At 45.0% G+C, this 16,687-nt stretch overlaps 1 long non-coding RNA gene across 1 annotated transcript; it reads right to left on the bottom strand.

Moving 5' to 3' along the window:
- Positions 1-2,285: 2,285 nt before the first annotated feature.
- On the bottom strand, positions 2,286-12,553 carry LOC123602222. The gene is made up of 3 exons (XR_006714415.1): positions 12,248-12,553; positions 11,864-11,971; positions 2,286-3,569 (listed from the first exon to the last, which is right to left on the bottom strand). It is a non-coding gene; the product is annotated as an uncharacterized LOC123602222 (long non-coding RNA).
- Between the last annotated feature and the right edge of the window lie 4,134 nt (positions 12,554-16,687).

Below are 16,687 nucleotides of genomic sequence, written 5' to 3' on the forward strand. Positions count from 1 at the left end.
AAGGGCATGGGCCAGACAGCACCAGGGGCAGGGGCCTGAGAACACCAGGGGCACAGGGCAGAGAATACCAGGAACACAGGCAAGAGAGCAGCAGGGGCAAAGGCCAGCGAGCACAGGGGCACAGGGCAGAGAACACGAGGGGCACTGGGCAGAGAACATGATGGGCATGGGCCAGATAACTTCAGGGGCACAGGCCAGCGAGCACAGGGCCACAGGGCAGAAAGCACGAGGGGCACAGGGCAGAGAGCACCAGGGAACGGGCCAGACCGCACCAGGGGCACAAGCCAGACAGCAGGAGGGGCACACGCCAGAGAACACAAGGGGCATGGGCCAGAGAACCTGAGGGGCCCTGGCCATAGAGCATCAAGGGCACAGGCCAGAGAGCACCAGGGGCAGGGGCCTGAGAACACCAGGGGCACAGGGCAGAGAACATGATGGGCATGGGCCAGAAAACTTTAGGGGCACAGGCCAGCGAGCACAGGGCCACAGGGCAGAAAGCACGAGGGGTACAAACCAGAGAGCACCAGGGGCACAGGACAGAAAGCACGAGGGGTACAAACCAGAGAGCACCAGGGGCACAGGACAGAAAGCACGAGGGGCACAGGGCAGAGAGCACCAGGGAACGGGCCAGACCGCACCAGGGGCACACGCCAGAGAACACAAGGGGCATGGGCCAGAGAACATGAGGGGCACAGGGCAGAGAGCACCAATGTCAAGGACCAGAGAACACCAGGGGCAGGGGCCTGAGAACACGAGGACATGGGCCAGAGAGCACCAGGGACACAGGCCAAAGAGCACCATGAGCACAGGGCAGAGAACACCAGGGGCATTGGGCAGAGAACATGAGGTCATGGGCCAGAGAGCACCCAGGGCCATGACCAGAAAGGACGATGGGTATAAGCCAGAGAGCACAAGGGGCACAGGCCACAGAGCACCAGGAGCATGGGCCAGAGAGAACCAGGGGCAAAGGCCAGAAAACAAAAGGGCCACAGGCCAGAGAGAGCCAGGGCCACGGGCCAGAGAGCACCAGGGACACAGGCCAGAGACCACCAGGGACACAGGCCAGAAAACACCAAGGGCAAGGGCCAGAGAGCACCAGGGACACAGGGCGGAAAACATCAGGGGCACAGGCCAGAAAGCACCAGGGCCACGGGCCAGTAAACACCAGGGCCACAGGCCAGAGAGAGCCAGGGCCACGGGCCAGAGACCACCAGGGACACAGGCCAGAGACCACCAGGGACACAGGCCAGAAAACACCAAGGGCACAGGCCAGAGAGCACCAGGGACACAGGGCGGAAAACATCAGGGGCACAGGCCAGAAAGCCCAGGGCCACGGGCCTTAAAACACCAGGGGCACAGGCCAGAGAGAGCCAGGGCCACGGGCCAGAGAGCACCAGGGACACAGGCCAGAGACCACCAGGGACACAGGCCAGAAAACACCAAGGGCACAGGCCAGAGAGCACCAGGGGCACGGGTCAGAGAGCACCAGGGGCACAGCGTCTGCGTCAGAAGCCCCCCTTCGAGTCTCAGCCAGATAGCTGGTCGGAGAAACTGAAGAGGCCGAAGCAGTCCAGTCTGGTGGCCCCAGGGGTAGACTGCTCTGAAGTTGAGTAGTGACAGCAAAATGGCAATGGTGCCTTGGGCCCCTGCCGTGTGCCAGGCACTGTTCTTGGGCCTGAAACCAGAGAGTCAGTTAGGTGTCCTGCCCCAGAGGAGCCAGTGGTCAGGCAAGAGAGATGGTATAGTTGAGTCACAGAAACTCAAGAGATGCCTGAACCTCACCACCCCCAATGAGCTGGGAGGGGAGAGGCGTGTAGATGGTTCTGCTTCGTACATAGGAGATTCCCAGACTTCTATCACACACGGGCATCGAAGGAAATTCATTGAGAAAGAAAGTTGAGCTTTGAGTAACATCAGGTATATTTTAATTGTTACTGAAGCATGAAAACCCTGGACAGAGTCTCCTTTGAGTTCATATATATTCCCATCAAAAGTATGGGTTTTTGAAACTAAGACTGCTCGAAAAATAAAGTTTGTTTTAAAGTAGCAGTTTTCTTTTCTCACTACTCAGAACAGCAGGAGGACTGCTAACAACAGCCATCACGAGGCTCCTGCTGGCTCAGTAGGTTGAGTGTCTGGCTCTGGATTTCGACTCAGGTCATGGTCTCCAGGTAGTGAGACAGAGCTCCCATCAAGCCCCGAGTCAGGCTCCACGCTGGGCAGAGGGCCTGCTTGGGACTCCTCTCCTGCTATCAGTCATGAGCTCGCTCTCTCTCTCTCTCTCTCAAATAAAAGAGAACAGCCATCATTTAAATTTTACATACTGTATTTGGCTTTAAACATAGTCAGGGCTTCTGAGGCCCTGACTTAGATACTGCACTTTACCTGCTGTTGCTCTGGTTCAGCAATCCACAGTGACTCCCTACTTCCCATCCCCTTCCATCAAGTTTCCTTAAGTGTGACCAGGGGCTAGTAGCCTAGACTTACCCTCCCTAGGACTCGCACAAGACCTTCTGAGGCCCTAGCAAGGGCGTTGCTGTCCCCACACAAACATCCACAGCGAGGGCTTGTGCCAGGCCGGGCATCCTTGCCCTTCTGTGTGTGTAGAGCTGCAAGGTCAGGGAGATGAAGCCCAAGTCTTTCCAGTTGCACTGCCCAGGGTCCAAGTAAGCTGGCCTCAGCTGGATTAGGATGACGGACTCAGCATTCCTTGAAGACTGGGAGTGCAGGTGCAAAGGAGAAACCAGAGCGTTTCTTTCCCTCTGTCCGTAGCAAGGTTTCCTTCTCCAGCCGGAACGGCAGCCTCTTTGTGGCTCCAGCCCCTACTCCGTGGACCCTGTGGCTCCGTCTTGCACTGGGTGACCCTGAATCTAACACAGACTCCTCCGTCTTGCCTGCAGCCCAAGAATGATAGGGCCTCGAAGTGCTGCCTCGCTTGCCCTGTGGTCTTCACAGGGTTCCTCCCACCAGGGGCAAATTGTGAGCATTGCTGTCCCTGTTCCCAAAACTCAGAATGTTCTGTGAACTTGGTTGGGTGCTTACTGACCCAATGCTCACAGGAGGGAAGGTTTTTACTGTGTGTCTTCAGGCATCGTCTTCTTAATTAGCCTTCACAGTAATCCAAAGGGATACGTTTTATACTTTTATGCCTCATCTCTCTAAACCTCCAACTCACACAGTTAGTGACAGAGGCCAGACTGGAACTGGGGTCAAATTACTTCTCACCTGCTTGTTCATTCATCTGTTCAACTAGCTCATAAACCCTGCCGAGTCTGGGTCTGTGAGTGTCCTTCTCAAGTCTCCTCCACGCTGTCACGCACAACTGGGAACACTGGGGGTAGAGGCGTAGCACGCTGATTAACTGAGTAATTGTGCAGGAGGTATTGGCCACGGGAAACCTGTCTTCTGAGGCTGCGTGCTCTCATCCACGCTCTCTCATCCCATCCTACACAGGCAGACTTAGGGAGGAGCGAGCCGGCCAGAGGGAGGAGAAACCACTGGGGTAGAAATGCTTTACCTTGCAAAGGGTGGCCGCCAGGGTTCACGTCAAGTGACAAGGCCTCAAGGTTCTAGAAACAAAACAAAGGACTTATTTCAGGAGGGCAGAGCAGAGACGACCAGACGGCAGAGATGTGTCCTGGACAATCTCTTTCTGATGTGCACAGTGGAGTATGCTCAACAGGGCTGACTACAAATACACAGAGCTGGACAGGAATGGGACAGGAATGCAGGCAGGTCCCAGCCAGCTGGCTTCGCTGTAGTCACAGATGCCTGATGGAGTCCACAGACCTGGTGAGGAGAGGGCAGCTCTGGCAGACAGACCTCCATGGGAGGCCACTCAAACTCACACTGGAGAATTTAATTCCTTCCGGTAGGTGAGCCCTTTGGTATGAAATTCTGTATGATCTTTATCAGCTCTGAGGAGGATGACACCATGCCCGGCTCAGTGACACAGCATGACAGGGACAGTTGCATATGGCAGCTGGTTTGTAGCCCGGCCTCAGGGCAAGGCTGACAACATCCACGCTACTGGACGCTGTGTGATCTATTAGATTTCCTCTCCTTTTCAAGAAAGATGTGGCAATTTCCCTGGGAATCTCACATTTCTAGCGTCCATTTACTTTGAACAAAATAGGTTTTCTCAGGGAGATTCCTGGGGATGCTTGGAACTACCTTCTAACTCCTTTCTTTCCAGGAAATATTGTCCAGTATTTCCTCTTTGGCCATGCCTCCCCTTCCTGTTCCTTCCCATCAACATAACACGTGTGTCCTTTCCCTGTTTAAGAGGAAAGAAAGACTTAGAGGAACTGATCTCACAGGGACAAGTAAAGAAAGAGTGTGAAGGTGGAGGTCAATAGAACAAAATCCAGCAGTAAAGTTATTATTTTTCTCAAGCCTTATTAATGCATAATTGGTATATGACACTGTGTAAGTGTAAGTTGTACAACGTGATGACTGGATGCCTGTATGTGTTGCAAAATGTTTACCAGGGCAGGATTTGCTAACACACCCTTTACCGTGTGGAATTATCATCTTGTTATTGTTTGTTTTTGGGTTGAGAACATTGAGGCGCTACTCTCGTAGTGACTTCCAAGTATGCAACATGGTTTTGTTAACTACAGTCACCAGGCTTACAACTCCGACCCCAGGAATATGTTCATCCAATAACCACAAGTTTGTACTATTGAACCAACACCTCCCCATTTCCCCAGGCTGCCCTCCTTGGAAACCACAATTCTACTCGCTGTTTCTAAGTATTTGGATTTTTTAGATTCCATACAAAAGTGAGATCACACAGCATTTGTCTTTCTCTGTCTGACTTACTTCACTTAGAATAATGCACTGTAGGTCCAAGCAAATTGCCACAAAGGCCAGAGTCCCTTCTTTCTCTTTCCTTCTTTCCCTCTTTCCTCTGTGTATTCATCTACCACATCTTCTTTCTGTATTTATTCTTCAGTGGACACAGGGTTGTTTCTGCATCTTGACTATTGTGAAGAAAGCGGCAGTGAATGTGGGGGTGCAGACAACTGTTTGAGAGATAGCAATTTTCCTTCCTTCAGACATATTCACAGAAATGGAACTGCTGGCTCATATGGCAGTTCTATTTTTAATTTTTTGAAGAAACCCCATGCCTTTTCTGTAATGGCTGTAACACTGTACATTCCCACCAGCAGTGCACAGGGTTTTCTTTTGTCTTCATATGTACCAGTTCTTCTTACCTCTTGTCATTTCAATAACATTCATTGTAACAAATGTGAGGTGGTTTTGATTTGAATTTTCCTGATAATTACTGATGTCGAGCACTCTTTCAAGTACCTGTTGACCATCTATCTGTATGTCTTACTTTGGGAAAACAAAGCCTATTCGAGTCTTTTGCCAAGTCCCCTACTATGTACTGCTGTTAACTTCTCTTTGGGTTCTATTAATATTTGCCTTATGTATATTTAGGTTTTCTGATGTTGAGTGCAAAAATATTTACAATCTTGGCTGAGAAAAGAGACAGAAGTAGGGTGTTGGTTAGAGGAGGATACATCGATGGGTATATGGGATAAACCTATGGCCGGATAGCACTGGAGCACAGGTAGATTTATGACTCATATTAAAGAAGGACAGCCTTTCTTTAAGAAAGGGAGTTGGAGGGTATTATGCCAAGTGAAATTAGTCAGTCAGAGAAAGACAAATATCATAGGACTTCATTCATACGAGGACTTTAGGAGACAAACAGATGAACATAAAGGAAGGGAAACAAAAAAAATATAAAAACAGGGAGGGGGACAAAGCATAAGAGACTCATAAATATGGAGAACAAACAGGGGGTTACTGGAGGTGGTGTGGGAGGGGGGATGTGCTAAATAGGGAAGGGGCATTAAGGAATCTACTCCTGACATCATTGTTGTACTATATGCTAACTAATTTGGATGTGAATTAAAAAAATAAAACTAAAAAAAAGAAAGAAAGAAGAAAAGAAAGAAAGAAAAAAGAAGAGAGAAAAGAAAAAAGAAAAGGAAGGAAGGAAAGAAAGAAAGAAAGAAAGAAAGAAAGAAAGAAAGAAAGAAAGAAAGAAAGAAGGTGTAAAAGAGTAAGAATCAATGATTCTTACAATCAGTAAGAATCAACGTAGAGGAGTTTGGTAGAGTGGAGAAGGGTAATGGGAAAACTTCTGACTAGGTTCTTCTAAATGCTTTTCACTAACTTTATGTCTTGTTAGTTTCTCATTAGGTTAAATACGGATTACTAAAGTAGCATTTATGCAGCTCAACAGTCTGTTTTCTCTCAGATCCATTTCCTCCCCTTTCCTTCCGATGCCCTGCATAGTAGAGAGATACACTTCCTAGGATCTCTTCCTTCTGGCCTCATAGTAACTTTGAGTAACTTGTGTCACTGGCAGAGAAGAGAGCGCCAGAGGAAGGGATAAATTAGGGGATTTCTTCCCTTCCCTTTCTCTCTCTGCTTTTCTTACGGTGTCTGGCAGCAGTTACATCTCACCATGGCTCAAGATCCTAAAAAGCTGTGTTCTCAGCTTTCAACCAGCAACTCCCATCTTCTTCTGGCACCTTCCAAATACTCCAGCTTCTGGAGTCTGCCATCATTTCTTCTGTTTCTGCTGTTCCTAAGGTCTAGATTGCCTCAGCACCTCCTATTGGCTTTTCATCATTTCTACTTCTGTTTAATCAAGTTCTTACATTAAATCTGTTCTATTGGAAAGAGCTAAAGTGATTTCTCTTTTTCCAGTTGGATGCTAACTGATAAAGCATCCATCCCATCTAAATCATTTCTGAGACCACATGTAAGGTGATTCTATGCCAAAATAGATTAACCTTAATTAGATGTCTTCTTTCCGAGTCACATATTCAACTATAGCCAAACCTTTCCAAAATAAAGACCATCAACTATTCTAATTTTCCCTTTTTCAGACTCACTATTGATGATAAATGTAACATGATGTTGCACACTGGGTTTTAAAATTATTTTTTAATTGCTGAATACAATGAACCATGAAAGTGAATTCAAAGTGAATTCGAGCTAATAGAAGAAAGCTGATAAATGAGGGGAGCACTTTTAAGAGGAAAATGTGTCTGAGATTCCATGAGTATACTGCAGATATGGAATGCTGCATAAATAGAGGAATTCACTTCCTCATCCGGATGGTCGTCTCCTATCCTGAGAAATGCTATGCACACATGTGCATGGAGGATTTTCAGTGTCCACCCACTTCTAGAGTTGGAAAAGAATTGTCAGACTAAAATATCCACATGAATTTTGCATTTTGTTATGAGTTTCATTGTAACACTAACATTCAGTCTGGTTCATCCAGCTGTGAGGAATTAGGAAGCAGGAGCAAGGTCACCGAAAGAGATGATGGAAGGGGCTAGAGCAGCTACTGTGCCCACAGCCTGGCATTCACCTCCCCTGCTCCTGGGAGCCAGGGCTGCACACCTGGGTTGTGAACAAGTGAAAGCCCACAGTCTTGTACCTCAGCTGGTTCCTCAGAGCTGGTCAGGAAACCTGCTGTGACTTCTAGGTACAGCCCCCTCTCAAGTCCTTCACCCTATTCCCAACCTTCAAAATCCATCTCCAGTCTTCTACGTATCAGCTTCCTCCTCATTCTCTGCAGATTTCCCCTCCTGCTTTCTAGGGACAAACTGAGGTCCCCATGGAGTCAACACCTCGATTTCTTTCCCCACCTAAAAATTTGTCTGTGTCTCCCATTCTCTTCAGCTGTAAAAATGGAGTAATAATTATACACATTTAATAATACTTTGGGAGGAAGATCAGATAACCGCAAGAACACTGAGGCAGGTGTGGCATATAGTGATCAGTAGTTACCGTTGTTGCTCCTATTATGGCTGTTGTCCAGACCTGACCCAACACCTGTCCTCAATCCACACCAGACAGCCTCTTAGGGGCCTCGCATCAATGTAGCTCATCCCTCCCCTGTATTTGCTGCCATTTCCTCTCAACTAATTCTTTTCTCTCAGCATCTAAGATCAATTCTGTCACATCTGAAAGAGAAAAAACTACTCAAAACTTTTTCCTCTGCTTTGTTTTCTGTTCTGAAGTCACTCTCTGTGTTTTTCCTTTGCTTTACATCAAGCTCCCAGAAAGCTACTCAGAACCTTCCATGTCCACCTCCTTCCTTTTTTTTAATATGAAATTTATTGTCAAATTGGTTTCCATACAACACCCAGTGCTCATCCCAACAGGTGCCCTCCTCAATGCCCATCACCCACCCTCTCCTCCCTCCCACCCCCATCAACCCTCAGTTTATTCTGTTTTTAAGAGTCTCTTATGGTTTGCCCCCCTCCCTAACTTCATTTTCCCCCTCCCCCTCCCCCTCCTCCTCCCCATGATCTTCTGTTAAGTTTCTCAGGATCCACATATGAGTGAGAACATATGGTATCTTTCTCTGCCTGACTTATTTCCCTTAGCATAATACCCTCCAGTTCCATTCATGTTGCTGCAAATGGCCATATTTCATTCTTTCTCACATACTATTCCATTGTGTATATAAACCACAATTTCTTTATCCATTCATCAGTTGATGGACATTTAGGCTCTTTTCATAGTTTGGCTATTGTTGAGAGTGCTGCTATAAACATTGGGGTCCCAGTGTCCCTATGCATCAGCACTCCTGTATCCCTTGGGTAAATTCCTAGCAGTGCTATTGCTGGGTCATAGGGTAGGTCTATTTTTAAATTTTTTGAGGAACCTCCACACTGTTTCCACCTCCTTCCTTAACATGAAGCCACCATGTTCTGGCCTCTACCCTGCAGAAACTGCTTCTCAAAAGCTGCTTTAATGTGCCAGATACTAAATCTAATGGATGCTTTTTGGTTCTCATGGTATCTGAACCCTTGGGAACACTGACACTCTCAAGAATTTCTTCCTTTTAGACACTCCCCTCCTCCCTCCTTCCTGACACCCTCCTCCCCCCTCCTGGGTTGATTTTATGCCCTTATAACCACGAGTGCGCCTGCTTAGCATGGCATTTGACACATGTTTAGGGCTCAGTAAACATTTGTGCAACTATCACGACGCCGTTGATAATGACAGTATGCTGAGCAAAGATGAGTTTTCCTTGAGGATTAAGTGTCTTTTAATGTCTAAAGACTATTACGTCTGAGTTACAGACATGCTCAAGATAGAAAGCTGCCTGCCTATATCAGTGTAGAAATTAGGCCATTCCCTGAACTACCTTTTCTTAATAGCATAAAAAGCCGATTAGCCAGTCCCCAATTAACCATATTTAAAATTATGCAGGTTTTATTTGCTATCTTTAGCAGAAAGAGGCACACGATAACAGAACTGACTGTGGATTCTGCTTATCATCTTGTTTGATTTTTGACAGGTCATGAAGGTTCTCATTATAAAAAGTCTCCTGGCTGCTCGCAGGTATGGGCACTGGGGTATAGGCAGGTGAAACCTCGGCGTGCCCTGTGAGAATGCGGGTACCCTCACGGGGAAACAAACGGCCATTTCAGGTTTCCCAGCTGGCATGGATGGTGGTAAGATGCACCTGCTAGGGTATCTCAAGTCTCTGATTAGTATTCAGAGGATTTGCAACTGAGGCACAGTAAGAATTTCACTGAAAGCGCTCTGCGCTGCTTTCTTCATCACAGGCTGCGTATCTGTCAGCACAGCAGAATCAAATGTGGTGACAAAGGCTCGTTACCATAGCCTGACAAACCACACGACCCGCTTTCCTTGGCCCACTCTGTTCATGGAACTATGACCACCCACAACTGTTTCACTTGTTTCTTAGTTATTTATTAGTTAATTTGCTCACCCGGTCATGTTTTCACACACACTATGCATAGACTATAGGCTATAGACTTGGTCCTGGTGAGTCCCAATTCCAGAATCCCCAGTAGTGTCTACATGGCAGCAAAACCATTCCAAGACTACTTTATGTCTGACCTTTCTATCCCAAATGACATTGCTCTAACCTAAGTCCTTATTGCCTGTCGCCTAGACTACTCTCATCATGTTCTGACTAATGTCATAGACTGGGTTCCCTGGAAAACACACCAAGTGGAGTTTAGCATGCAGAATGTTTGGATGAATACCTGTCGAAGGAAGGAGAAGGAAGAAACAGGGGAAAGAGAAAGAAGTCTGGCTGCAGTCAGGTGCCAGGAAGGCCTGAGGTCCCCCCCCCCCACCACCACATACACACACCCCATGGGATGAATGACCCACAGAGCAGTCCCAGATGGGACAGGACGTCTAGGCCTTTACGGTTGGGTACAGAGCAGCCTTCGGGTGTGAGTCTTCTGCAAGGGGCCCAGCCGGAACCAAGGTAGCTGTCTGCATGAGCCAATCCGTGGCCAAGTGTGGTAAGTGTCGGCTGTCCATGAACACCGGAGGAGCACTTCCCACTGTTCACTGCAGCAAGCTTCCCTACCTTCACCGACTCCCCATCAGAATCCACACACATATGTGCCCATAATCATCTGTCAGCCTGGGCTTGATCACACAGTATTGCTGCTCAAAAGCCTCCCCACGCTTTCATCGGGCTAACAAATTCAGTAAAACTAAATTTGGCTAATTCTCCATCATTTATCCCCTACAAACCTCCTTTTTAAGTTTTGTCCACAATACTACTTATCAACCTTCAATTTAGTCAAACCACAATCCCTAGGCCAGTTCAGGCTCCTGTTGTGCCAGATGAACAGTGTCCATGTGACACTGGGTAGACAATCTGGAAAGGCATTTTAAGGAAAGATCTGTGTTCACACACATCCACTATTCTTACCTTTGCCTCTGGTGTTTCCTCCCTGAATGTCCTTTCCCCCAGTTTCTAACTGTAAAAATTCTACTGCACTTTAAGATCCAGCTGATTGTTATTTCTTCCACATAATTTCTCATGCAGAGAATGTCAAGTGACTTTTGTGAATCAGGACGTTTAATATTAAATTTTACATGATTCAGTCTGTGGCAATGCATCTCACCCCCACCCTCAAAACTGCAGACAGACTTGCATAGGTGATGCTTCTGAGACATCACAGGTGGGGACCTGGTTCACTGTCTCGAACATCTCAGAGACAGACAACAGAATGGTTGCAGGAGGGAACTCTTGAATAAGACCAAGGGCTTAAATTTTTTTTTTTTTTTGACGTTTATTTATTTTTGAGACAGAGAGAGACAGAGCATGAACAGGGGAGGGGCAGAGAGAGAGGGAGACACAGAATCTGAAACAGGCTCCAGGCTCTGAGCTGTCAGCACAGAGCCCGACGCGGGGCTCGAACTCACGGACCGTGAGATCATGACCTGAGCCGAAGTCGGCTGCTTAACCGACCAAGCCACCCAGGCGCCCCAAGACCAAGGGCTTAAAACCACAAGTCTGGAGTGGAACTGGCTCATAAAAATTTAAATCCCTGACAAACTGCACACCTTGGGCAAGACACACTATTTCCCCGATACAAGGGATGGAGACCTCCAGCCATTTAAATTTTAAATATTAAGCCAAAGAGTCTATGAATTTAAGATCTGTGACCTGCTTACACCGTTTATAATTGGATTTCATGTATAAAATGAATGGGATGGATCAGATGGTTTCCAGGGGCCCTTCATGAACTACAATCGGGGGGACGTAGGTAAAACTTTCTGTTTGCATGGTCACTTTGAGGGCGTTCATGTTGGTGAGCTGTTTGAGAACACAGGCTTTGCCTTGATCATTCTTCTGTCACTGAAAGAACAGTGTCTCACACATGGCGGATATTCAGGGAATCTTCAGTAGATGTTATTGAAGCAATCCCTCATCACAAGTCAGTTCACCATGAGGAAAACAGCCAGGTTTACCCTTTCAGGTGATTGATTTGATTAGAAAAATAAAATATTTCCAGTGAATAAGCCTTAAAGATACCTTGGTATGTGGCCTTCTCATTTCCTCATCCTCTTGAGAGCCATCAGCTGAAAGGGCCAAACATCACAGCACACAGAATGATACACTCAAATGTGGGAAAATCTGAGTCTGGTGGGAGGAGGAGCTTTCATTACTTTTTTGGGGGGATGGGGAGGAGGAAGGGTCCTAATTAAATGACATAACAAATTTAAAGCAGTTATCCCAACATTTAGCAAACATTTGTGAAAAGCCAGCTGTTGTTTACTATTTCAATAATACTTGTTTCCAGAGGTTGACCTTAAACAACAGAGTTCAGGCCCAACCATCTGTAAAAGGTCAAACACCACAACAGGTAGGAGTGGAGCCAGTTGTGCAGAGGGGGTTGGGAGGGACATGGAGTCTTACCTGCCCCCTACTCTGTCAGCCCCACAGCCCGAGCCCTGGCTGGCTCCAGTACATGTAGCCGAAAATCAGTATTATCTCAGATGACAGAGAAAGCCCCTCTGGTTTGGATTCCATGGTTCTGTGATTTCAGTCTCTAGGCCAGGGAAATCCCAGTGTAAGAAAACAATCAGCAGAGTCCACGAGGCTGCCGGGCTGCTACTGAGCTCCATACACACATCCTGTAAGATGCAACAGACACGAATTATTTTAAAACTGAGAAAGCAATCATGTCCTCTGAGATGGTCACAGTATTCAAGGCTCACGTTTTATTTTGTTTTACGTTAAGCAGGTGTATCAGACAGGGTCTTGGGAGACATCACACCCAAAGAGGAAAGCAAAAAGAATTTTAGGAAGAGATGATGTGAGAGGCTCTGGGCAGGTTCCAGGAATGCGCAAGTGGCGAAGAATCTGGGACTAGAAATGGTGAGAAGCATCTACCCTAATTTGACTTGAAGGGGTGGAGGCGGTGGCTTTTACCGGAGCTCAGCAAAATGTATAGTTGTGGGAGAGAAGTCACTGGAAAATAATGGTGGTCTTAGTGGAATGCAGCTACTGCAAACCCTCTACCACAAAACTTAATACTCCCATTTCTCTCTCCCTCTCCCTTCCCACTACCAGTATCTGGCTGGTAAGAGTCACCTGCAAAATCCAGTCAGAAGCTAGACAGTGAACAAGTGTGAGCGAAAGAGTCAAAGATGTCAGTTGACTTGCAGAAGCAAACAGAAATATCCCCAACAGGTGATCCTATATAGGATACACGACCTATGGAGCTGGTAGTACATATTAAGGACAGAATGCCAGATGGATCCAGGAAGACTGAGTGAAAAGCCCACAGTAGAAAATGCAGTAGGAAGTCATTGCCTTGAATTGTAGAGTATGGCTGAGGGAATCATAAGAAAAATGATAGAGAAAAAAGCTGGAGCATGAGAAGAAGACAGGGAATGAAATGGGGAAGGGGTTTAACATCATGGGTCATAACACATGCTGAGTTGGTCAGTCAAAAGGCCCCTCTATCTGTGGATGCCATCACTGAAAGTAGAATCAAATGACAATCTGGGTAAGTGTCCTCATATTTATTATGCCGCCTTCACTCTTCATGAGAAGTGTGCCAAGTCTTAAATTATGGTACAACCCTGGGAACTGAGAAGTAGGGACTAAATAGGAAATATACAGTGAGAAGAAAAATGACAGAATTTGAAAACCATAAATAGCAGAATATGAAACTTACAAACCATGGTTTATAAATATGTTCCATTGTTGCTGCTCTCCAAGATAAGTATTCATGTGGCATTATTTAGGATGTTAAGCTGTTTATCTCATGGAGCCAGAAGGGAAGGTCATCTTGCTGTTATCATAGGTTTGTAAGTGTTGCTCACAGTGTGATATAGTTTGCTTGCAATAGACAGACATTAGGGCAATTTCTGTTGTTTGTAGACTAGAAATTAATGGCTTTTTTAAAAAATTTCTTTGGTTAATAAGAGTTTAAACTTTTGGCTTGAAATTCTGAATAACAATTGGTGTTGTTTCATTAGCACTTATAATTACTGTTTTAAAATATGAAGCATTAGTAAGTGTTTGAAATCCACTGAGATTAGTGTCATTCTAAAGGAAAAGTGTATTGTAGGCTTTGTTGAACATTTTCTTGTGTGTATTAAACAATTTTCTTATTCTATCATTCAGTACATATTTTTCTTTTTTTTTTTTGGTCTAATTGTTAATGCTTTATAAATACATGCAATAAAATATACAAATCTTAATTACATAGCTCAGTGAATTTTCATGTGTACATCCACATAACCACCACCTCAATTTGAAAAGTTATACAGAACATTTTCATCCTAATCAAAAATCATAACAGATCAATTTGTTTGTTCTTGACCTTCATCTGAAAGGAATCACATATTACGTACCCTTTTGGCCTCTTTCCCTAATTATAATGTTTTGAGATTCTTCCGTGCTTTTTCATGTATCAATTGTTTGCAGTATATTCACACCAATACCCATTCTCCTGTTGATGAATATTAATCAGAGGCAAGAGAGGATCAGTCACTGCCATTGCAGGACAATAGTCCTGAGGCCCTAGAAAGCAATAAATGCAGCTACCTCTGGAAGACTGTGTGTCGGATGTGCCACACAGCCTCCAGGGTGGGTGCGTGATCACACTGGTTCTGGCCCTGAAGACTTACACAGGGTAATGGATGCCTACTACCACCCTTCGCATTCCCAGCTGGTATAGACCAGGTGGAATCTTAGTCAGACCACAGATGATACGAGCCCATGCATAAACCCACGACACAACTCAAGCCCTAACGTGTCCTATGTCCAGCATGAATGGAAGTAGCTCCATATCAGTGTGTTGGCTTGGTTCTGGTGATCTAATCTCAAGGCCTGTGGGAGAGATCCACTCAGCAGATTGGAATCAGAGGTGGCCTGCTGGAATAAGGGTTCTGACAGGTGTGAGGTGGCATAAGGGCTCTGGAATCACTCTATAAGTTCAAGTTTCAGAGGTCAGGGGGCAATAGATGGAACCCACATGTGTTGGATGGTTAAAGGAGAAAAGGGGATTGGGTACCATATACATCCTAATCTGGGCTTGAGGCACCCTTGTCAGCATGGCACTGCCTTCCCATGTTTGTCCCAGGCACTTTGGGGAGATTTAGAAAATTTCCCAGGCAAATACTTTTAGTGGGGTCTCTTGAGACAAAAGTCTAAGGAAAAGGGTCACCTCATTTGTTTAGGTCTAAAGGTGGCACTGGAGATAAAACTAACATCACTTACAGACTGGATATGGGAAGTGAGAAAAACTCCTAGTTTTTTGGCTTGAGTGACTGGATGAATAATGTCATTTACTGAGATGGGAAGCCTCCAGGAGAAACAGATTTTAGGGAAGGACTGATTAAAAGTTTCATGGAAGTAGGAGAAATAGGAGAGGTTGGTAAAAGGGTCTATACTTCTGGCCATAAGTTGAAAAATGTTTGAAGATCCAAGGAAAAACACGGTGACTATAGTTGATAGTCAACTACCACTACCATGTAGTTGAAACTTGTGAAAAGAGTAGAACTCTCACCAAAAGAGTAGAATGCTCACCAAAAAAATAAATAAATAAATAAATAAATAAAAAGATACGTCAGGTGATGGATGTGATGAGTGTATTAACTAACAAGATAAGGGGAATCCTTTCACACTATGTAGGCATATTCAATCACCATGATTTATACTTTAAATATCTGACAATATACATCAATTATACCTCAGTAGACCTGAATTTTTTAAAAAAGAGTTTTATGTTGATCAATTAAATTTGAGATGCCTGCTAGATACAGAAATAGGGATGTGGTATAGGCTCTCAGACACACAAGTCTAGAATTTAGTAGAACTGTCTTATGTAGGTATTTAATTTGGAAATCATTAGAATATCATAATATTTAAAGTAATGGAATTTAATAAGATTGAATCTGGAAAAGATATAATCAAAGAAGGAAAGAAGGCTCATGACTCAGTTTCATGACTGAAGCATTACAATAGTAAATGTTAAAGTCAAAGAGCAGAAATTCAGTAAGGAAACAGTATCTTTGAACAACACATTAGACCGAACGGACATAACAGATATGTATGGTACACTTCATCCTAAAGCAGCAGCATACACATTCTTTTCCACAGCACATGGAACATTGTCCAGAATACATCACATTGGACAACAAAACAAGTCTCATTACATTCAAGAGGACTGAAATCATATGATGCATCTTTTCCGACCACAACAGTATAAAACTAGAAATAAATTACAAGGAAAAAAAAACTAGAAAAAATACATACATGGAGATTAAACAACATGATACTAAACAACCAATGGGTCAATGAAGAAAGCAAAAACTCCATGGAGACAAATGAAAATGAAAACACAATGGTTCAAAATCTCTGGGACACAGTGAAAACAGTTCTAAAAGGGAAATATTTGGTAATACAGGCCTACCTCAAAAAACAAGACACAGCTTAAAGGGGCACCTGTGACTGAGTTGGTTAAGTGTCCGACTTCAGCTCAGGTCATGATCTCACGGCTTGTGAGTTCGAGCCCCACATCGGGCTCTGTGCTGACAGCTCAGAGCCTGGAGCCTGCTTTGGATTTTGTGTCTCCCTCTCTCTCTCTACCCCTTTCCCACTCACACTGTGTCTCTTTCTCTCAAAAATAAATAAACTTGAAAAAAAAATTTTAAAAAAGAAACAGCTTAAATAAACAACACATGCTTACACTTAAAGGAACTAGAAAAAGAAGAACAAAGCCCAAGATGAATAGAAAGAAGAAAATAATAAAGATGAGAGAGGAAATAAATAACAAAGAGACTTTAAAAACTGGAAAATAATCAATGAAACCAAGAACTGGTTCTTCGAAAAGATAAACAA

The sequence above is a fragment of the Leopardus geoffroyi genome, chromosome D1, assembly GCF_018350155.1.
Source record: "Leopardus geoffroyi isolate Oge1 chromosome D1, O.geoffroyi_Oge1_pat1.0, whole genome shotgun sequence".
Taxonomy (NCBI): Eukaryota; Metazoa; Chordata; class Mammalia; order Carnivora; family Felidae; genus Leopardus; species Leopardus geoffroyi.